The sequence below is a fragment of the Schistocerca americana genome, chromosome 7 (assembly GCF_021461395.2).
Source record: "Schistocerca americana isolate TAMUIC-IGC-003095 chromosome 7, iqSchAmer2.1, whole genome shotgun sequence".
Classification (NCBI taxonomy): Eukaryota; Metazoa; Arthropoda; class Insecta; order Orthoptera; family Acrididae; genus Schistocerca; species Schistocerca americana.
The window spans coordinates 389,984,655-390,009,708 of record NC_060125.1 but is presented as its reverse complement, the minus strand read 5'-3'; the positions used below and the strand labels follow the sequence as shown (position 1 = coordinate 390,009,708).

The window sequence follows — 25,054 nt, the reverse complement described above, 5'->3', positions numbered from 1 at the left end:
CAGATGTTTGTTGTCTTGCAAACGTCCCCATCTGTTGACTCAGGGATCGAGACGTGGCTGCACGATCCGTTACAGCCATGCGGATAAGACGCCTGTCATCTCGACTGCTAGTGATACGAGATCGTTGGGATTCAGCACGGTGTTCCGTATTACCCTCCTGAACCCACCGATTCCATATTCTGCTAACAGCATTGTATCTCGAATAACGCTAGCAGCAATGTCGCGATACGATAAACAGCAATCGCGATAGGCTACAATCTGACCTTTATCAAAGTCGGAAACGTGATGGTACGCATTTCTCCTCCTTACACGAGGCATCACAATAACGTTTCACCAGGCAACGCCGGTCAACTGCTGTTTGTGTATGAGAAATCGGTTGGAAACTCTCCTTATGTCAGCACGCTGTAGATGCCGCCACCGGTCCCAACCTTGTGTGAATGCTCTGAAAAGCTAATCATTTGCATATCACAGCATCTTCTTCCTGTCGTTTAAATTTCGCGTCTGTAGCACGTCATCTTCGTGGTGTAGCAATTTTAATGGCCAGTAGTGTTAGATTACATTAAACTACATACCTACAGCACTTCTTTCCTTATCTCCCAGCGTTGAAAATCCTCTTTAAGGTGTCCACATACATCCTTCCATGCTTCCAAAGTCAGTCGTCTGTCCTTATACTCTTCGGTTGTCGTATCCCACAAGACTGGTCGTTCCTCCACCAACGCAACCAAAACATCATAATCAACAGTGAATTCAGCACTTATCGGGGAAACCAGCAGCCAGCTCGTACAACGACCCAGACGCGACTAATGAGACCCCCTGCTTCCAGCGACGTGCCGACTCGTGGACACCCAGACACGCTGCTACGTGCCCAACTGAGAACCAGGCTCGCCGTCTGACTGTTGGCTCCGCTGTGCCAAACCGGAGCTGCATCCGATAGCGGGACCTGTCGTTTTGCCGTGACATCCGGTGGACACTCTCTTCTAAGATACAATGAGCACTAGAAACTCGGCAAAGCACCGGCGAAAATTCTTGTCGTGGACAAGGGCCCTTGAAGGCATTGCAATAAATACAGCAGTATCAATCATTTGCATAGTGTTATTGTTTGAATATTAAAACTGACATTTACTTTGTGTCATTCTCAAAAAAAAGGGGGGGTTAAGATGACCGCTGGCGTGAAGCGAGAAATCCGGGTTCGAGTCTCGGTCCAGGTACAAATTCTCATGTGTCGTTACTGAGTTTATTTTAGCGCCCGAATGTGTCTAATGTTGGAATTTCAATTTCGTCACAGATTACAGTGTCCAAGACCTTAAACCAAATTACAATTTCATATTATTATGTTGACAGAAATGTTTTAGACCACATGTTTCTAAATGCGTGAGTACCCGAAGTCAGAAGAAAAGGAAAAAACACTTTCATTCATGGGAATCACATAAACTTGGAAACAAAAATATGGATCTTATAATAATTTCAACTCTCTCAAATGAGCTAAAATAACAGTTGAAAAGAAAGAACTTTACATTGTAGTATCTTCACAGTACCTTAGAATATCTTTATTCTTTGAAAATATGTGTTGTATCTCCTCGCTATCTAACACAGTACATACATGAAGATCTTCTTACCTACGGAACTAAATGTAAATCTAATCTACACTACTGGCCTTCAAAATTGCTACACCACGAAGATGACGTATTACAGACGCGAAATTTAACCGACAGGAAGGAGATGCTGTGATATGCAAATGATTAGGTTTTCAGAGCATTCACACAAGGTTGGCGCCGGTGGCGACACCTACAACGTGCTGGCATGAGGAAAGTTTCCAACCCATTTCTCGAAAATGGCTCTGAGCACTATGGGACTTAACTTCTGAGGTCATCAGTCCCCTAGAACTTAGAACTACTTAAACCTAACTAACCCAAGGACATCACACACATCCATGCCCGAGGCAGGATTCGAACCTCCGACCGTAGCGGTCGCGCGGTTCCAGACTGATGCGCCTAGAACCGCTCGGCCACTCCGGCCGGCCCCCCATTTCTCATATACAAGCAGCAGTTGACCGGCGTTGCCTGCTGAAACGTTGTTGTGATGCATCGTGTAAGGAGGAGAAATGCATACCATCAAGTTTCCGACTTTGATGAAGGTCGGATTGTAGCCTACCGCGATTGCGGTTTATCGTATCGCGACATTGCTGCTCGCATTGGTCAAGATAAAATGACTGTCAGCAGAATATGGAATCGGTGGGTTCAGGAGGGTAATACAGAACGCCGTGCTGAATCCCAACGGCCTCGTATCACTAGCAGTCGAGATGAAGGGAAACTTATCCGCATGGCTGTAACGGGTCGTGCAGCCACGTCTCGACCCCTGAGTCAACAGATGAGGACGTTTGCAAGACAACAAACACCTCTCCGAACAGTTCGACGACGTTTGCAGTAGCATGGACTATCAGCTCGGAGACCATGGTTGCTGTTACCCTTGACGCTGCATCACAGACAGGAGCACCTGCGATGGTGTACTCAACGACGAACCTGGGTGCACGAATGGCAAAACGTCAATTTTTCTGATGAATCCAGGTTTTGTTTACAGCATCATGATGGTCGCATCCGTTTTTGGCGACATCGTGGTGAACGCACATTGGAAGCGTGTATTCGTCATCTCCATACTGGCGTATCACCCGGGGTGATGGTATGGGGTGCCATTGGTTACACGTCTCGGTCACTTCTTGTTTTCATTGACGGCACTTTGAACAGTGGACGTTACATTTCAGATGTGTTACGAACCATGGCTCTACCCTTCATTCGATCCCTGCGAAACCCCACATTTCAGCAGGATACTGCACGACCGCATGTTGCAGGTCCTGTACGGGCATTTCTGGAAAATGTTCGACTACTGCCCTGGCCAACACATTCTCCAGATCTCTCACCAATTGAAAACGTCTGGTCAATGGTGGCCAAGCAACTGGCTCGTCACAATACGCCAGTCACTACTCTTGATGAACTGTGGTATCGTGTTGAAGCTGCATGAACAGCTGTACCTGTGCACGCCACCCAGGCTCCGTTTGACTCAATGCCTAGGCTTATCAAGGCCGTTATTACAGTCAGAGGTGGTTGTTCTGGGTACTGATGTCTCAGGATCTATGCACCCAAATTGCGTGAAAATGTAATCACATGTCAGTTCTAGTGTAACATATTTGTCCAGTGAATACCCATTTATCATTTGCATTTCTTCTTCGTGTAGCAATTTTAATGGCCAGTAGTGTAATATACGCATGTGAAAGGATAAACAAGTATGACACGCGTGACATACAATCTCTTGAGTATTGATTCCTATTTGCTCTCTTGATATGCAGCAGATGTAATGGGGCTGTATTAAAAACATTACCATATTGTTATGACATGACATATACGCAAATCATATATGCTCCACGACAAAAAAAAGTGAGGGCTCCAGAAGAGGAGCAGGAAACGAAACGTTGAGGGTGACAGGGTGTGTGATTTAGTTCAGTGATTACTGTGTCGAGTACAATTTAGAAAGAATTTGCCAATCTGAGCCCTCTGGGCCGGGTTCATTCACTGATTCGATTGAGAAGAGTGTCATAAAGCCGTTGTATTCTCTCCTGAGGCAAGCAGGCCCACAGCTGTTGTAACTGCTCGTTGATATCCTGGAGACTGGCAATGGGCCAGAGTTGATGTCCTAGCTGGTCCCACACGTGTCCTATCGGGAAGAGATCTGGCGATCTCGTTAACAACTGGAATAGCTCAACATCACGCAGACAGTCCATAGAGACCAGGGCGATGTGTTGGCAAGTATTGCACTGTTAAGAGATAGCACCTCGATACTGTAACATGATAGGTAACGTACGAGGAAGCAGGATGTCCGTGACATAGCGTTATGCCGTCAGAGTTCGCCCAGTCACTATCAGCCGTGACCTGGCATCATACCCGATGGCTCCCCACACCATGAAACCAGAAGTAAGAACGTTGCACCTCTCCAAAACATTGGCAGAATGAGATCTCTCCCCAGGTCTCCGCCATACTGTGCGGCAATGGTCTTCCGGAGTAGCGCAGAATGGCGATATTCACTGAACACAGTGCGATGCCACCCGTCAGCAGTCCATGCTTCCCTGTCGCTGCTCTGCTATAAACGCAGCCGTTTGTGTTGTGGTGTTAACGGCAGCCTACACATCGGACGCTAATTCCTCAGTCTAGCTGCTGCTAGTCTCCAATTGTGCTGGATGACAAAGAATATTGCCGGGAGTGCATTGTATTGCCCCAGACGGCGGGTGCAGATATGAAGGGGTTACGATGTTGTTGGTGTACAACACGGCGATCCTCCCTACTGGTGGTCAGATGTGATTGACTGTTTACCTTGACGACGGTACGCCTGCCATCATATTCTTGTGCAGTCTGACGTCAGGTCTCCGTCACATCTGAACGCACCACAAATCTGGGCGTTGCACGATTCGTCCAGCCGGCAAAATGGAGACCAACTATGAGGCTCCATTAAAACACTGTGAGGTGTTGACAAAGCTGTCTCACACGAGTACGCGGCATCTCTGCGCCATTCAATGTTCACTCAACGTCCGACGATGTTGCCTCTTATATACCCAACCACACCTGGTGAAGACACTACAGGGAGGCAGAGTGGAGACATCCCTGTATGTCAGGATGGCTGCTGAAGCATTCAATTTTTTATGCACTATGTTTATTTCCTTACTTTCCCGCACCAGCCATGGTCGATGATTCATTCAGCCGCGTGTTGGATTGTAGCTGACATATGTCTCGCGCTGGCTGCTGGAGTGTCCTTAGTCCCATTCCGAGTTCTACTGTGGCCCTTAATGACCCATAAGCGATGTACCTGGTGTTGGTAGCCGTGTGGACAGTTGATCTCCTCCCTATCGGCCTGGCAGATTCCAGCACCCGGAGGTACCTGGGTGTTGAACAGGAACGTGGACCCCAAGAGGCCCTATTGCTGGCTTCCGTGTCGAGATTCACTGCTGGCATCACTCTGCGACAAGGTATTGTCGGAAGACAGGCACTTTCTCCATCAGTAAATGGTAGGAAGCGATCGGTGTGAAGTTTATCAGATGAAGACCATCATCTCGAATATATCTTCGGCTACTTCATAGACTGTTCTGGAGCATTTAGGACATAGATTCAGTAAAGCATTATAATCATAGAATCGAGTGCTATTACTGTGAGTGCCATCGATCCCAATGATTAAATGACGAGAACTATAAACCTGAGGTATTTACAAGGAGTTAGCGTGAGGTTGCGACATGACGCTCGGTTTGTAATGACCGCGTATGTCTTACTTATTCTTCTATATTCATTTAACAGACTGTTAACTACTGTACCAGATCCTCGCTACGTGTTCTTATCTATGTATTCTTACGTAACAGATTGGGTTTCTTGCACCATGTCTCACAAGCTAACGTATGTGCATGTGTCCCTTCCCTTGGTTTTCTGTCGCTGTCTCCTTTCTGCTGAATGCGTATTTCTCACTTGGCGGACGGTGTCGTAATGCGTCGAAGGCCTGTCCCACTTTAAACAGAGCGGTACGCTTCCCTCTTCGACATCTGTCCCTGGCTTAACTTCATATTGCCTGTGGCAATACGGAAGAGTTTTAATAAACATTTATAGTTTTCTACCCCATACTGTTCAGTAGCATAACAACACTTAAAAGTTCGAACCATACTAGAGCACTCTGGCGGCGCTCTACCTATAACAGAGATATGCACACCCGGCAATTGTGAGTGCACTGACCAAGTTTCGTTTGCATCCAATCATATCCTCTGGGTGCTTCACTTTCTTGTCAGGCAGTGTTCGAACTTTCATACTACGATGATGGTTAATAAGCGGAACAGGTAGAGACAATGACGTTCACGTAGACAGTTGCGTGTTGTAGTGTTATCAAGCGGAGGAAAGAAAAGGAAAAAATTATTTTGTTGAAAATGTAATTAAATATTTTGTTGGGTAACTTGGCAACAGAACCAGGGATTGATTGTAGTATTGTAATAACTCACAGTAATCATTAAATGCCTGATTGCATTATTTTGAACAAGAGCAGCAGATTGGTTTATTTGAGATTGGTAGGAAGCAACATTATCATTTCCGTGCGTTTTCGTGGTCGCGATTTAGTCATACCCGGATCGACACTAACGGACCAAAAGATTTATTGACTTTGAAAGAAAAGCAACACTACACAATTAAGAAAGGAATTGATTCAGAAATGATAGAAAAACGATAATTTTCTTCCTTCCTCATGCTGCGTTTTGTCCACCAGCGTGATGGTAGTTTCTGGAGATAAACTGATGCAAAATGATTAACATTCAAGTAATGAGGAGATGGAGTTACTTAAGGATAATTTGTTAAAATAAGCACACTTATCTCTAACACACGTTTTCTTAATGCTACTTACCTTTTTATATTAAATTACAATGGATGGCGCATATGAACAAATGCTTTACACATAACAGTCAATATTCAGTCTTAATGTCCTCTTGATGATGTCTGTAATCTATTACATGAAACTATATGCTCTCTGATTTGAAAATAACAATTAGCACATTTACAGAGTATTTTTCACAAATTATAAAATACCGATTGCGGAACGCAGCAAGTCCGCGTCTGCCTTTCATGGAATAGCAACAGTAAAAGGTGAAGCTCTCAAGGCCTCATTTGTGTTGAAACATTAATCCATACACGTACATAGAGATTTACCGCCGCCGCGCAAGAACGGCAAAGATAAAGCACAATAATAGATTCTGTCGCTGCTATGCGATGGTTCATTTCTTTTACATTACAATTGTTCGATAACTTCTGGCCATCAGGCGTTTACTATTGAGCGTATATTAATGTTTGTGAGGCGAAAATTACTAATATTACAGTGTCACGTATTTCATAAAGTACTAAGGAGCTGTTGGCAGTCACTTTCAAAAATGTTTAAACTTGTTTAATAGCGTAACAGTGCAGCGGATTAATCCGGGGCCGCCAATAAATGTTTCTAGGTAAATGTACGGACCAACACGTTGCCTAATTTATCTCGTGCACAGCGCGTCACCAAAATGTGTGGATTTTCACCTCGGATGCGACTGGGACCGTGCCCGATGCTACGGAAGCTCCGACACCACACGGAATGAGCGTTTCAAGTGCAATATTTTTACGAGACACCGGAAGCACGTCCTCAAAGCTCACTACTTAACAGAAAAATAGCTAAAAAGTTAACAACATATACAGATTATTTTCGTGCTGGAGGAAAGCAAAACGTTCTTTGGGAACGCCAATATACTCGTCGATTCTACGGTCTGTCTTTTGTTAATTCTTACATTTTAAAACGTACACTGTCTAATCGAAAATATTAGGACACCTCTACGTAATGGGGATTGCCAACGGTCTTGCCACAGTGGTAACACCGGTTGCTATCGCATCACTGAAGTTAAGCGTTGTCAGGCTTGGCTAATACTTGTGTGGGTGACCGTCTGGGCCTGCCGAGCTTTGTTCGCAAACGGGATGCGCTCAACCTTGTGGGGCCAATGGAGGAGCTACCAGATGGAGAATTAGCGGCTCCGGTCACGAAAACTGACAACTACCGGTAGAGGGGTGTGCTGACCATATGCACCTCCATATCTACAGCTAGCGACGCCAAGTGTTGAGGATGACACGGCGGTCGGTCAGAACCGCTGGGCCTTCCGAAGCCTGTTCGGACGGTTTCTTTATGTAATAGGAATTAGAACGCTAGAGTTCACAAGAAGTTGAGCACCTATTATAACACGAGGCGCGGAGTATTGCATTGCTAGAAAAGAAGCAGTAATAGCAGAAACGATCGGTGAGAAGAGCTCAGTTACTTCGAACGTGGGTTAGCCGCTAGATGTCACGTGAGTAGCAAACCGATCAGGGACATTTCGTTCCTTCTCAAGCTGCCCAAGTTGGTGAAGTGACTGTAAAGTGAAAACAAGAAGAAACATCCTCAGCTAAACGAAGGTCTGTCAGGCTTCATATACTGACGGTCAGGGATCGTCATACCAGTGCGGAGCATGACTGTATAAAATAACATGAAATCAATGAGGGAAGGAAGATTAGGCTCTAAGGTCCCGCTGACATGGAGGTCATTAAAGACGAAGCACAGTTTAGAAATGTTTCAAGGATGGGGAAGGAAATCGGCCATGCACGGCATATGACTGGTGCAATTTTGGAGGAATCACGAAAACCTAAATCTGGATAGCCGGACGCCGATTTGAATCTTCGTCCTCCCGGATACGAGACCAGTGTGCTAACCAATGTGCCACCTTGCTCGGTCGCACGAAATCAGCGGAAGGAATCACTCGTGAGTTCCAAAGTACTATCAGCAACCCAGCTAACACATTAAAAAGAAGCCAAGGCTAATCGATGTTTAAGATGGCGTAAAGAGCGACGCAAATGGACAGTAGATGACTGGGTATGAGTGATACAATGTTACAATCAAATGGGATTGCTTGGAGTTGGCGAATGCCTGGAGGACACGCACGGAAGATGTGGTTTTACGGTATGGGAGGCGTTTTTCGTAGTTAGGGTGTAGTTTTCCTATTGCTCCTCGGAAAACGCTAATGCGAAAGGATATGAACACATCTTATAGCAGTGTGTATTGTGTACAGTTGACGATGATTGTTTGTTAAAATAAATAAAATAACAAAATTGTTTGTGAGCAATAGAATCCCATCCTGAACCCATTGGAACACCTTTGGTTCAAGTTAAAACACCGACTTCGCTCCAGCCCTGAACGTCGGGCATCGCTTTCTTGGCCAGTTTAGACTCTTAAGGAACTCTGAGCTGCCATTGCCCTGGAGACGTTCAGACACGTCATTGATAGAGCCCCAGCAGCCTTCATAAAGGCGAGGGGTTGACTCCCCCACACTAATGTCCGATAATAGGTGTCCAAATACTTATGAGCAGATAGTGTGTAATATAATGCGTACGACGAGAATCAATGACAAGTGCGCTGCAAGTTGGCCAGGGAATAGCGCTGAACAACAGTCTCGCTGTGGTAATCTGGAGTTCCTTATCTCTCACTAAGCCTCGCATGAGGTGCGTCACCCACAGATATCGACAGAGTCGAGAGAGCGATAAGCTCTGGTCACGACACGCACCCAGCGTGGCAGTTGCGAGCGATTCCTTCTAAAAAGCAAGATCCATGACTGAAAGGATAACGTTCTACGAGTCGGGACGTGGAATGTCAGAAGCTTGAACGTGATAGGGAAAGCAGAAAACCTGAAAAGGGAAATGCAAAGGTTCAATCTAGATGTAGCAGGGATCAGTGAAGTGAAATGGAAACAAGACAACGATATCTGATCAGATGAGTATTGGATAATATCAACAGCAGCAGAAAATGGTATAACGGGAGTAAGATTCCTTATGAATATGAAGGTACGGCAGGGAGTGTGTTATGTGGACAGTTCAGATATAGGTTCGTTCTTATCAGAATCGACAGCAAACCAACACGGACAACGCTAGTTCAGGTATACATGCCGACGTCGCAAGCTGAAGATGGAGAGATAGAGAAAGTATATGAGGATATTGAAAGGGTAATACAGTAAGTAAAGGGAGATGAAAATCTAATAAGAATGGGCAACTGGAATGCAGATGTATGGGAAGGATTAGAAGCAAAGGTTACAGTTCCTGGGCTTGGGGTAAGGAATGAGAGAGAAGTCAGACGAATTTAGTTCTGTAATAAATTTCAGCTCGTAATAGCGAATACTGTCGACTTGTAAGCTTTCACGCCCGGCGCCTCCATTAGTTACAACTTCCGGGCTGAGAGGCCGTGGTCCATCTGTAAAACTTCTTCTGCCTGACGTTTCGTTGCCAACTGGGGGCAACATCTTGCGAGATGAGTTAACGACTGGCTGCCAGGCTGTGGGGGACCCGTTTATATAGAGGGCGCGTCGAGCCGACTGTAGGTCTATCTCTGACTAACGTCATTATTCTCGACTGAAGGTAATCGAATGTCACACCGTTGATTCAAAGTCGACCGCCATATCTTATCTAACTTTAAGGCTTCTTCTTTTCTAATAAAATTATTGTGGTGTTTCTGAATCTCTAGTCGTTGACTCACCTAGGAAGATGTTGCCCGCAGTCAGCAACGAAACCTCAGGAAGAAATAGTTACACAGATCGACCACGGCCTCTCAGACCGGAAGTTATAACAAATGGGACGAATACTCTGTTCAAGTATTACCAGATGAGGAGATGTACTTGGAAAAGGCCGGGTGATACGGGAAGATTTCAGTTAGACTACATCATGGTCAGACAGGGATTCCGAAATCAGATACTGGATTGTAAGACGTACTCAGGAGCAGATCTAGACACAGATAAAAATATAGTACTGATGAAGAGTAGGCTGAAGATTAAGACATTAGTCAGGAAGAGTCAACACGAAAAGATGAGGATGTGGAAGTACTAAGAAATGATACGGTTGAAGTTCTCTAACGTTGTAGATACGGCAATAAGGAACAGCTCAGTAGGCAGTACAACTGAAGAGGAATGGACATCTCTAAAAAGAGCCACCTCAGAAGTTGGGAACAAAAACGTAGGTTCAAAGAAGGTAACTGTCAAGAAACCATTGGTAACAGAAGAAATACTTCAGTTGGTCGATGAAAGGAGGAAGTATAAAAACGTTCAGGGAAACTCAGGAATATAGAAACACAAGTGGCTGAGGAATGAAATAAATAAGAAGTGCAGGGAAGCTAAGACGAAATGGCTGCAGGAGAAATGTGAAGAAATTGAAAAAGAAACGATTGTCGGAACGACAGATTCAGCATACAGGAAAGTCAAAACAGCCTTCGCTGACATTAAAAGCAACGATGATAACATTAAGAGAGCAACGGGAATTCCACTGTTACATACAGAAGAAAGATCGGACAGGTGGAAAGAATACATTGAAAGCCTCTATGACGGGGAAGATTTGTCTGATGTGATAGAAGAAGTAACAGCAGTCATTTAGAAGAGACAGGGGATCCAGTATTAGAATCAGAATTTAAAAGAGCTCTGGAGGACTTAAGATCAAATAAGGCACAGTATTCCATCAGAATTTCTAAAATTATTGGTAAAAGTGCCAACGAAACGACTATTCACTTTGGTGTGTAGAGTGTACGAGCCTGGCGACATACCATCTGACTTTCGAAAAAATACATCCACACAATTCCGAAGACTGCAACAGCTAACACGTGCGAAAATTATCGCACAATCAGCTTAGCAGCTTATGCATCCAAGTTGCTAACAAGTATAGTATGCAGAAGAACGGAAAAGAAAATTGAGGATGTGCTAGATGATGATCAGTTTGGCTTTAGGAAAGGTAAAAGCACCAGAGAGGCATTTCTAACTTTGCGGTTTATAATGGAAGCAATGCTAAAGAAAAATCAAGACACATTCTAGGCGCTTCAGTCCGGAACCGCGGGACTGCTACAGTCGCAGGTTCGAATCCTGCCTCGGGCATGGATGTGTGTGATGCCCTTAGGTTAGTTAGGTTTAAGTAGTTCTACGTTCTACGGGATTTATGACCTAAGATATTGAGTCCCATAGTGCTCAGAGCCATTTCAGCCATTTGAACCGAGACACGTTCATAGGATTTGTCGACGTGGAAAAAGCGTGCGACAATGTAAAGTTGTGCAAGATGTTAGAAATTCTGAGAAAAATATGAATAGGCTGGTCATATATAATATGCACAACAGCCAAGGGGGAATAATAAAAGTAGACAACCATCAACGAAGTGCTCGTATTAAAAAGAGCGTAAGACAAGAATGTAGCCTTTCGCCCCTACTGTTCAGTCTGTACATCGAGGAAGCAGTGATGGAAATAAAAGAAAGGTTAAGGAGTAGAATTAAAATTCATGGTGAAAGGATATCAATGATACGACTCACTGACGACATTGTTATACTTAGTGAAACTGACGAAGAATTACATGATCTGCTGAATGGAATGAACAATCTGATGAGTACAGAAAGTGGATTGAGAGTAAATCGAAGAAAGACGAAGGGCATGAGAAGTAGTAGAAATGAGAACAGCGAGAAACTTAACATCAGGATCGATGGTCACGAAGTAGATGAAGTTAAGGAATTCAACTACCTAGGCAGCAAAATAACCAATGACGGACGGAGCAAGGAGATCATCATAAGCAGACTAGAAATGGCAAAAAGGGCATTCTTGGCCAATAAAAGTCTACTAGTATAAAATATAGGCCTCAATTTTAGGATTGCAGGGAAACATGTGGGAAAACCAGAACAGAAGAGAATCGAAGCATTTGAGATGTGGTACTACAGACGAATGTCGATAATTAGGTGGACTAATGAGTAAAGAGTGAGGAGGTTCTGTGCAGAATCGGAGAGGAAAGGAATATGTGGAAAACACTGATAAGGAGAAGGGACAGGATGATAGGGCATCTGTTAAGCCATGAGGGAATTACTTCCATGGTAATAGAGTGAGCTGTAGAGGCCAAAAACTGTAGAGGAAGACAGAGATTGGAATACATCCAGCAAATAATAGAGGACATTGTTTGCATGTGCTACTCTGAGATGAAGAGGTTGGCACAGGAGAGGAATTTCTGGCGGGCCGCATCAAACTAGTCAGAAGACTGATGACCCAAAATATAAAAAAATAAAAAACACATGACTGAAGATGTGGCAGAAACACCCCTCATGTTCCCGCGGCACCAAGCAGAATTTATCGTTTTCGTATCTGGCCTCGGTAAGTCCACTTCGTTTTTATCAAGCACCAACTCTAGCTAACCAGTGTCTTCACAGTGTCATTCTTCTGGCTGTAGGTCAGGTGCTCGCTCACTAAATTGCAGCACTGTATGTCACTCATCCGACCGCCGCCCCACACCGAACCCAGGGTTCGACCCCCAGTGGAACCCCCCCCCCACCCCCCCACCCCCCCGGGGGAACGGCTCAGCTCAGACCAAACGAGTGTAACCCCCAAATGTTTGCGTAGCAATCGCCAACATACTGTAACTGAGACTGAGTAAGGGGAACCAGCCCGCACTCGCCGAGGCAGATGGAAAACCGCCTTAAAAACCATTCACAGACTGATCAGCACGCGGACCTCTAAACTAATCCTCCAGGCGGATTCGTGTCGGGGAGCGGCACGCCTTCCCGCACGGAAAGCCGTGCGTTAGACCGCATGACTAACCGGGCGGCAAATTGCAGCAAACCCTCAAAACACCGGAAAATGAATGAGCCGAATTCCACGCCCGAGCCCGGCAGCGCATCTTCAAATACCTACAGGTTTCATCACTGAATAACTTTATCGACGATTTCAATTTCATATGTGCAACACAGGGCCCATATCCAGGGGCTAGCAATCCATCCATCGTTTTGCGAGTTCGAAGCAATTTCACGAAAAATGTTTTCACTTCCAGCCTTTCCGCCAATCAAATTCAGCAGCAGAACAAAGGTAATTTAATCGGTCATTCCTCTACGAAGCGCTGCATCCTGCCAGGTATTTTCGAGGTGTATTTCCCACAGGCGCTGGAAAACACCCGACATCATGGGAAAATCGTCGTCATCGTCATCTTCACTTCAAGCATTATGCCGTTTATGTTCTGCCTGTTCGATACCCATCGCTTCCTCAGTCTCCCTCGTCTTCTTCTCTCAACCGACTTAAATATTCTTCTCTAGAGAAATAATCTTTCTTCGTTCACTCTTTTGATACGACTGTCCCAATTTCTCCTGTTTGCTTGCATTTTATTGAGGGTATTAAGTAAAGAGCCCAGTCATATTAATGCAGTTACCGGCTAAGTTCGACATCAACGTGTAATAACCACTCGCTGACGGCTGGTTGCAGCACTAGCGATGGAGAGTACTTAAAGCGTCTCGGGGGTACGCGCAGAATAGTGTAGTCGTTGTTTAATGCGGAAAGGGATCGATTTATCTGAAATCCAAAAGGGCAAGATCATTGGCTTTCCGAAACGGCTAAGTTTGCAAACAGCACGCGTACCGCCGTGATTAAACCATGCCGTGCGCGGCAAAATGGTGCTATCCAAAACCGGGGACAAGGCAACTATGGTACCTTATAGGACAGGGGTGGACGACGGCTGCCGAGATGTGTACAGCCGAATAGACATGCACCTGCTGAGCAACTGACAGCCCATCAGTCCATCAAGGAGTTAACAGCCATCGTTTAGCTAATATTGCTGCGTATGAGCATCCGCAGCAGTCGCTTGCTTCATGTCCCAATGCTGACTCCTATTCAGCGGCGACGAAGGTTGGAATTTGCACGCCAGTACCCCAGCTGGACGTCCACTGGGTGGCAGCAGGTGGCCTTTTCAGTAGAACCGCTTTTATGCTCCATCAGACGGATGGCCGTTGGCGTGTACGGCGCGGAATATCTGTAAGCAAATACCCTCCAATGACCATCGGAGTGCTGTGGTCTGGGGAATGTATTCGTGGTATTCTCTGGGTGATCTCGTCGTCCTGGAATCTATCCATCCTTGAGGACCCTTACAGTCAGCTTTTTTTTCCTCAGCACAATAGCACCTACACAGGAGGACAACGCAATGTTTCACAGGGCTCGCTGCGTATGTGCGCGGTTCGAAGAGCGCCTGAATGAGTTTACCTACTCCCCTGGCCACTGAACTCTCCTTATTAAAACCCAATCGAGGATCTGTGGGACCAGTTCGATCGGGCTAACGACGTCATGGATCCACAACCGAGAAACCTAGAGCACCTGGCCGTTGCACCGAGTCGCATGGCTCCACATCCCTGTCAGTACCTTCCATAACCATATTGACTCTCTTCCTGCATGTCTCGCAGTAATACACGCTGTAAAAAATGGTTAATCATGATTTTGAGAGGTAGCCATATCAATGTGACTGGACTATGTATAAAATGGAGTCACTCACTGTTGTTTCTGTCGGTGCTTTCGAGCTAATCTCATGGACTTCTGTAGCGATTTTCAGACAGTTTTCACTATTAGATAAACTGATTCACAACAAAGGTTTGCGCATATCATTTATAAATATTTTGTATAAATTGTTGAAGTATGACAAATTACACTACTGGTCATTAAAATTGCTACACAACGATGATCACGTGCTACAGACGCGAAATTTAAACGACAGGAAGAAGATGCTGTGATATGCAAATGATTAGCTTCTCAGAGCATTCACACAAGCTTGGCGCCGGTGGCGACACGTACAACGTGCTGACTTGAGGAAAGTTTCCAACCGATTTCCCATACACAAACAGCAGTTGACCGGCGTTGCCTGTGAAACGAAGTTGTGATGCCTCGTGTAAGGCGGAGAAATGCGTACCATCACGTTTCCGACTTTGATAAAGGTCGGATTGTAGCCTATCGCGATTTCGGTTTATCGTATAGCGACATTGCTGCTCGCGTTGGTCGCGATCGAATGACTGTTAGCAGAATATGGAATCGGTGGGTTCAGGAGGGTAATACGGAACGCCGTGCTGGATCCCAACGGCCTCATATCACTAGCAGTCGAGATGAAGGGAAACTTATCCGCATGGCTGTAACGGATCGTGCAGCCACGTCTCGATCCCTGAGTCAACAGATGGGGACGTTTGCAAGACAACAACTATCTGCACGAGCAATTCGACGACGTTTGCAGCAGCATGGACTGTCAGCTCGGAGACCATGGCTGTGGTTACCCTTGACGTTGCATCACGCTGCATCACAGACAGGAGCGCTTGCGATGTGTACTCAACGACGAACCTGGGTGCACGAATGGCAAAACGTAATTTTTTCGGATGAATCCAGGTTCCGTTTACAGCATCACGATGGTCGCATGCGTGTTTGGTGACATCGCGGTGAAGGCACGTTGGAAGCGTGTATTCGTCATCACCATACGGGCGTATCACCAGGCGTGACGGTATGGGGTGCCATTGGTTACACGTCTCGGTCACCTCTTGTTCGCATCGACGGCACTTTGAACAGTGGACGTTACATTTCTGATGTGTTACGACCTGTGGCTCTAGCCTTCATTCGGTCCCTGCGAAACCCTACATTTCAGCAGGATAATGCACGACCACATGTTGCAGGTCCTGTACGGGCCTTTCTGGATGCAGAAAATGTTCGACTGCTGCCCTGGCCAGCACATTCTCCAGATCTCTCACCAATTGAAAACGTCTGGCCAATGGTGGCCGAGCAACTGGCTCGTCACAATACGTCAGTCACTACTCTTGATGAACTGTGATATCGTGTTGAAGGTGTATGGGCAGCTGTACCTGTACACGTCATCCAAGCTCTGTTTGACTCAATGCCCAGGCGTATCAAGGCCGTTATTACGGCCAGAAGTGGTTGTTCTGGGTACTGATTTCTCTGGATCTATGCACCCTAATTGCGTAAAAATGTAATCACATGTCAGTTCTAGTATAATATATTTGACCAATGAATACCCGTTTATCATCTGCATTTCTTCTTGATGTAGCAATTTTAATGGCCATTAGTGTAGTCCCCACCATTGTCAAAATGATGCCGTTACCATCTAGCAGAACTCATTTGAATCAATCATACATGTTATTATTATGTGGCAGAGGATACTTTGTGCCAATGACGCATAATTGAGGGAGTATCCTACCTACGTTATGCGACGGAGCGTGCTGTGTACCAGTGTTGGTTGGCAGGAGGCGCTCCGTGTCCATGTTGCGTGGTTGACCGCACTTCGTACAAATGTTGGGTGTCAGAGGGTAATCCTACCATTGTTCGATAGCAGAGGGTGCTCCGTATTATGTTACACTGGGAGTACAGGAAAGGATCACACAGACAATGTAGCTCACGCCGGACTGCCGCTGGCTTGAGGCAGCCGGCAAGTGGCCATAGCCCGCGTTTTACTCCACTACAGACGGGGTGGGTAGCTCACGTCTCACTGCGGTGGGCTGGGCATCACTTCCACGAAATGACACTCCAAAAACCAATTAAATATGGAGGAGATAACTTTCGTACCTCCTCAGAACTTTCCTGGGGCGCACTGCTTAAATTACACTCTAAGAAAAGAAAGTAGACTTACCACGAAGAAATGTATGTACATGTACATACAAACAAATGATTACAATTTCAGAAAAATTGGACGATTTATTCAAGAGAACGAGCTTCACAAATTGGGCAAGTGAACAACACGTACGTCGACCTCTGGCCGTTACGAAAACAGTTATTCGGCTTGGCACTGGTTGAAAGAGTTGTTAGATGTCCCCCTGATGGACATCGTACCAAATTCTGTCCATCTGGCTCGTTAAATCGTCAAACTCCCTAGCCGTTTGGAGAGCCCGCCCATAACGCTCCAAACGTTCTCTATCGGGGAGAGGTCCGACGACCTTGCTAACCATGGTAGGGTTTGGCAATCACGAAGACAAGCAATAGAAACTCTCGTCGTGTGCGGGTGGGCAATATCTTCCTGATATGTAAGCCCAGGATGGCTGCCGTGAAGGGTAACAAAAGGGGGCGTAGAATATCGTCGACGTACCTCTGTGCTGTAAGGATACCGTGGAAGAGAACCAAAGGTTACCTGCTATGGGAAGGAATGGCACCCCAGACCATCACACCTGGTTGTCAGGCCGTAAGGTGGGGGAAAGTGAGGTTGGTATCCCACCGTTGCCTGGGGATTATCCCGACACGTCATTCATGGCCATCGGGGCTCATTTCGAAGCGGGACTCATCACTAAAGCCAATCCTATGCCATTCAATGAGATACCAGGCCGATGTCTGTGGACGCGCTGGACACTGGGGCTCATTTCGAAGTGGGACTCATTACTAACGACAATCCTATTCCATTCAATGAGATACCAGGCCGAACAGATGTCTGCGGACACGCTGGACATTTGGGCTCAATTCGAAGAGGGACTCATCACTAAAGACAATCCTATTCCATTCAATGAGATACCAGGCCGAACAGATGTCTGCGGACGTGCTGGACAATGGGGCTCATTTCGAAGAGGGACTCATCACTAAAGACAATCCTATTCCATTCAATGAGATACCAGGCCGAACAGATGTCTGCGGACATCCTGGACAATGGGGCTCATTTCAAAGAGGGACTCATCATTAAGACAATCCTATTCCATTCAATGAGATACCAGGCCAAACAGATGTCTGCAGACGCGCTGGACAATGGGGCTCACTTCGAAGAGGGACTCATCATTAAGACAATCCTATTCCATTCAATGAGATACCAGGCCAAACAGATGTCTGCAGACGCGCTGGACACTGGGGCTCATTTCGAAGAGGGACTCATCATTAAGACAATCCTATTCCATTCAATGAGATACCAGGCCGAACAGATGTCTGCGGACGCGCTAGACAATGGGGCTCATTTCGAAGAGGGACTCATCACTAAAGACAATTCCTATTCCATTCAATGAGATACCAGGCCGAACAGATGTCTGCGGACACGCTGGACATTTGGGCTCAATTCGAAGAGGGACTCATCACTAAAGACAATCCTATTCCATTCAATGAGATACCAGGCCGAACAGATGTCTGCGGATGTGCTGGACAATGGGGCTCATTTCGAAGAGGGACTCATCACTAAAGACAATCCTATTCCATTCAATGAGATACCAGGCCGAACAGATGTCTGCGGACATCCTGGACAATGGGGCTCATTTCAAAGAGGGACTCATCATTAAGACAATCCTATTCCATTCAATGAGATACCAGGCCAAACAGATGTCTGCAGACGCGCTGGACAATGGGGCTCACTTCGAAGAGGGACTCATCATTAAGACAATCCTATTCCATTCAATGAGATACCAGGCCAAACAGATGTCTGCAGACGCGCTGGACACTGGGGCTCATTTCGAAGAGGGACTCATCATTAAGACAATCCTATTCCATTCAATGAGATACCAGGCCGAACAGATGTCTGCGGACGCGCTAGACAATGGGGCTCATTTCGAAGAGGGACTCATCACTAAAGACAATTCCTATTCCATTCAATGAGACACCAGGCCGAAAAGATGTCTGTGGACGCGCTGGACAATGGGGCTCATTTCGAAGAGGGACTCATCATTAAGACAATCCTATTCCATTCAATGAGACACCAGGCCGAAAAGATGTCTGTGGACGCGCTAGACAATGGGACTCATTTCGAGGAGGGACTCATCATTAAGACAATCCTATTCCATTCAATGAGATACCAGGCCAAACAGATGTCTACAGACGCGCTGGACACTGGGGCTCATTTCGAAGAGGGACTCATCATTAAGACAATTCCTATTCCATTCAATGAGACACCAGGCCGAAAAGATGTCTGTGGACGCGCTGGACGATGGGACTCATTTCGAGGAGGGACTCATCATTAAGACAATCCTATTCCATTCAATGAGATACCAGGTCGAACAGATGTCTGCAGACGCGCTGGACAATGGGGCTCATTTCGAAGAGGGACTCATCAGTAAAGACAATTCCTATTCCATTCAATGAGTCACCAGGCCGAAAAGATGTCTGTGGATGCGCTGGACAATGGGGCTCATTTCGAAGAGGGACTCATCACTAAAGACAATCCTATTCCATTCAATGAGATACCAGGCCGAACAGATGTCTGTAGATGCACTGGGCAGTGGGGCTCATTTCGAAGAGGGACTCATCACTAAGGACAATCCTATTCCATTCAATGAGATACCAGATCGAACAGATGTCTGCGGACGTGCTGGACAATGGGGCTCATTTCGAAGAGGGACTCATCACTAAAGACAATCCTATTCCATTCAATGAGATACCAGGCCGAACAGATGTCTGCAGACGTGCTGGACACTGGGGCTCATTTCGAAGAGGGACTCATCATTAAGACAATCCTATTCCATTCAATGAGATACCAGGTCGAACAGATGTCTGCAGACGCGCTGGACAATGGGGCTCATTTCGAAGAGGGACTCATCACTAAAGACAATTCCTATTCCATTCAATGAGACACCAGGCCGAAAAGATTTCTGTGGATGCGCTGGACAATGGGGCTCATTTCGAAGAGGGACTCATCACTAAAGACAATCCTATTCCATTCAATGAGATACCAGGCCGAACAGATGTCTGTGGACGCACTGGGCAGTGGGGCTCATTTCGAAGAGGGACTCATCACTAAAGACAATGCTATTCCATTCAATGAGATACCAGATCGAACAGATGGCTGCGGACGCGCTGTACAATGGGGCTCATTTCGAAGAGGGAGTCATCACTAAAGACAATCCTATTCCATTCAATGAGATACCAGGGCAAACAGATGTCTGCAGACACGCTGGACACTGGGGCTCATTTCGAAGAGGGACTCATCATAAAGACAATCCTATTCCATTTAATGAGATACCAGGCCGAACAGATGTCTGCGGACGCGCTGGACAATGGGGCTCATTTCGAAGAGGGACTCATCACTAAAGACAATCCTATTCCATTCAATGAGATACCAGGCCGAACAGATGTCTGCCGACGCGCTGGACAATGGGGCTCATTTCGAACAGGTACTCATCACTAAAGACAATCCTATTCCATTCAGTGAGATACCAGGTCGAACAGATGTCTGTGGACGCGCTGGACACTGGGGCTCATTTCGAAGAGCGACTCATCACTAAAGACAATCCTATTCCATTCAATGAGATACCAGGCCGAACAGATGTCTGTTGGAAGCGCTGGACAATGGGGCTCATTTCAAAGAGCGACTCATCGCTAAAGACAATCCTATTCCATTCAATGAGATACCAGGCTGAACAGATGTCTGTGGACGCGCTGGACAGGGGGGCTCAATTCGAAGAGCGACTCATCACTAAAGACAATGCTATTCCATTCAATGAGATACCAGGTCGAGCAGATGTCTGCGGACGCGCTGGACAATGGGGCTCATTTCGAAGAGGGACTCATCACTAAAGACAATCCCGTTCCATTCAATGAGATACCAGGCCATACAGATGTCCGGGGACGCTCTGGACAGTGGTGGGATACCAAACCGACTCGTCAGCTGGTCATAGATACTTTAGTGCTACGCGTACGAAGCCGGTGCGGTTCACTAGTTTTGTTTAAACTCTAAAACAAATCCGGAATTTGCAATTAACAGCGTACTGTAACTCCCACAGAATACGCGATTTTGGTTGCTTGACATCTTAGTAAAGGTCCTTACGTAATAACGTAAAGCCCTCATGACGAAGCTACGACTCTGAACGTACAAAGGATAGTAAAAGCACCGATTTCATTTTTAAGTTTTCTACTTTTTACACTGTCTCGCTTTAACCTAGAATAGTCACTACGGCTACCACGAGAAATTCGAGCTGTTTGGTGTACAGCTAATGGGTGAAATTCTATATCAGATTATGGTCGAAAGTTTGTCCGAGATATTTTAATCATTAGTTAATTAGATAGACGCGAACGGCCTTGCCGCAGTGGTAACACCGGTTCCCGTCAGATCGCCGAAGTTAAGCGCTGTCGGGCTGGGCTAGCACTTGGATGGGTGACCATCCGGTCTGCCGAGCGCTGTAGGCAAGCGGGGTGCACTCAGCCCTTGTGAGGCAAACTGAGGAGCTACTTGATTGAGAACTAGCGGCTCCGGTCTGGGAAACTGACATACGGCCGGGAGAGCGGAGTGCTGACCACATGCCCCTCCATATCCGCATCCAGTGACGCGTGTGGGCTTAGGATGACACGGCGGCCGGTCGGTACCACTGGTCCTTGATGCCTTGTTCAGGAGGACTTTATTTTTTTAATTAGATAGACAGTTGTAAATAGTGAGATAAAAGTCATCTGATGGCATCTGTGTGGTGCGTTACAGTTTATGTTTAACCTATGCTACTTCGAACTTACAGCTTCACTTGTGCTTGGATTCGGATTGCCCATGTCTATGGGCAGTGGAAAACTATCCGCTGTATTCGTCATGTAAACACTCATAAGTAATAATGGTCCACTGAAACTGAGTGCATGTGCTTACTATACCGTACAGGGTAATAGGGTAAGCTGCGTTGAGAAATAATTCTTAAGATAAAAATTCGATACTTCGCGCCGTTTCCAAGTTAGGTAACATCGAAGTTAACCAGCCAGGCCCTTGCTCGTGCAAATTCAAGCCAGCGCTAGATCCAATCAGTGTCAGCTGTTCTCATAGTGTAGATGATAGCGCACGAGACTGCTCAGCCTTTGGCTCGTGTATTTTGTAAAGCTCCCTTGTTCGGTCTAGGACACGTTTGGCAGACCTTCTGTGGCGCGCTGCTTGAGTTGGTGGGTGCAACGGCATGATTAGCTAACTTCAGTGTAAATTAACTCGGAAAGGGAACAGCTTACCGATTTTTTTTCTGAATTGCTTAGCATAACCTACCCTGCAACACTTTTGCAAGCCTTTAAGATTTCTGACCATGCTGTATACACTTTTATACACGGGGTTTATTCAAAACCGGGTGAGATTAGTTACTGAGTAAGTCGTAGTGAGGTAACAGAGAACATTGTCTTGCAGTTTACTCATGAATCTCTTTTTCTTTATGGATCATGCAAGAGCCGTTTTAGGAGGATTAAGGTAATAAAATATCTCGATATACTCCCGAACCCAGTGCAGTCAATTGCAGAAAATTCTGGAAACCTTGGTAAATGACGCCATCTGTAGCAACGTTGTGGTTGTAGTATTCAAGAAAGGAAATAGGAGTAACCCAATGAGTTACAGACCCATATCACTGACCTCAATTTGCAGTAGGATTTTGGAGCATATACTGTACTCGAACATTATGAATCACCTTGAAGAAAATGACTTATTGATACATAACCAACACGGATTCAGAAAATATCGTTCTTGTGCAACACATCAAGCCCTTTATTCCCATGAAGTAATGAGTACTGTCGGCAAGGGATCTCAGATCGATTTCATATTCCTAGATTTCCAGAAGGCTTTTGGTACCGTTCCTCACAAGCGACTATTAATCAGATTGCGTGCATATGGAGTATCATCTCAGTTGTGTAAATGGATTCGTGATTTCCTCTCAGAGAGGGCACAGTTCGTAGTGATAGACGGTAAATCATCGAGTAGAAGAGAAGTGATATCTAGCGTTCCGCAAAGTAGTGACATAGGCCATCTGCTGTTCCTGATTTATATAAATGATCCAGGTGATAATCTGAGCAGCCCCTTTAGACTGATTGCAGATGACGCTGTAATTTACCGTCTAGTAAAATCATCAGACGATCAATTCCAATTGCAAAATGATTTAGAGAGAATTTCTGTGTAGTGCGAAAAGTGGCAATTAGCACTAAGCAAAGAAAAGTGCGAGGTCATCCACATGGATACTAAAACAAATCCGATAAATTTTAGGTATACGATAAGTCGTACAAAACTAAGGGCTGTCAATTCGACTAAATACCCCGGAGTTAGAATTACGAACAACTTAAATTGGAAACACCACATAGACAATGTCGTGGGGATGGCGAAACAAAAACTGTGCTTTGTTGCCAGACCACTTCAAGAAGATGCGACAAACCCACTAAAGAGACAGCCTACATTACACTTGTCCGTCCTCTGCTGGAATATTGCTGTGCAGTATGGGATCCTTACCAGGTAGGATTGCCGGTGGACATCGAAAAAGTGCAAAGATGGGCAGCTCGTTTCGTGTTATCACGCAATAGGGGTGAGAGTGACACTGATATGATACGCGAGTTGGGGTGGCAGTCACTGAAACAAAGACGGTTTTCTTTGCGGCGAGATCTATTTACGAAATTTCAATCACCAACTGTCTCTTCCGAATGCGAAAATATTTTGTTGACACCAACCTACGTAGGCAGAAATGATCATCATAAAAGAATAAGAGAAATCAGAGCTCCAACGGAATGATTTAGGTGTTCCTTTTTCCCTCGCACCATTCGAGAGTGAAATGGTAGAGATGTAGTATGAAAATGGTTCGATGAACCCTCTGCCAGGCACTTAAGTGTGAATTGCAGAGTAACCATGTAGATGTAGATGTAGATGTAGATGTATAACCATAAACAGTTAAAAGTCATTCTGAAACCATGCTTATGAAAAATGACTAGAATACAGTCCCGAAACAGCGCAAGGGAAACCGAAGCAAGACGCAGTTGTCACAGATGAACACTCTCATGGCCGATTTATCTATATTTTCGCACGCTTGTGACTCACAGATACGCTTACGACCGGGAACACACGGAGTCTACATTTCTGCGAAAAGTAAAAAACAAAAGACTACTCACGTTGTCAGCAGATTGCCTCACGCAGTGCAATCCATTGCAAGAAATTCTAAACGTAGTCTACGATGAATGACGTCATCTGCAACAAGACTGTAGCTACGACATATTCATGCATAGTTGAACGCTATTCTAAAATGAACCCATAAAAAAAGACAGTAATGGAGTCTCGAAACGACGCAATGTGAATCGTAATAAGCCGCTGTTATCAGAGATAAGCACTCTCATCGGCGCGATATAGATGGTTTCGAAAGCTTATGACTCACGTATACGCTTGCGGCCGGATTCTCAACTATTTCTGAGAAGTCTCTTGATACTTCCTCCAAACTAGCAAGAGCATTTGTTTCACACGATGATCCAACATGTCTTCCGTTGTTCATCATCGTGCAACACTCCACATAATTTTTTTTATAACTTTAGTCCGTTTTGACAGCATTCATTATCTTGTGACAAGTTTAACACACTACGCACATTTACTGTGTTCTAATTTACGTACTTCATTCTAGCATGAATCTCACGTTTGTAACTGCCGTTTTCCTTCGCACACTTTACATAATGAGCAAGAATAATCCGGGTACATCAGCAACAGTAGCGAAGTGATGTGCTAATAATTGTTAACTCTACAAAATGATTCTTCCTGCAGTCATGATAGCCGGCCGGAGTGCCGAGCGGTTCTAGACGCTACAGTCTGGAGCTGCGCGACCACTACGGTCGCAGGTTCGAATCCTGCCTCGGGCATGGATGTGTATGATGTCCTTAGGTTAGTTAGGTTTAAGTAGTTCTAAGTTCTAGGGGACTGATGACCTCAGAAGTGAGGTCCCATGGTGATCAGAGCCATTTGAACCATTTTTTTTTGCAGTCATGATAGTAAATATTTTTACTAATTTTCTTCGCGATCGTGATAGAAGACGTAGAATATGCCTAATCCTGAATAAA

At 45.6% G+C, this 25,054-nt stretch overlaps 1 protein-coding gene and 1 pseudogene across 1 annotated transcript in view; both read left to right on the top strand.

The window, feature by feature from the left end:
* Window positions 1-25,054, top strand: part of LOC124622221 (protein mesh) — a 264,311-nt gene that overhangs the window by 20,316 nt on the left and 218,941 nt on the right. The window lies entirely within an intron of this gene.
* On the top strand, window positions 21,316-21,433 carry LOC124623285 (annotated as a pseudogene).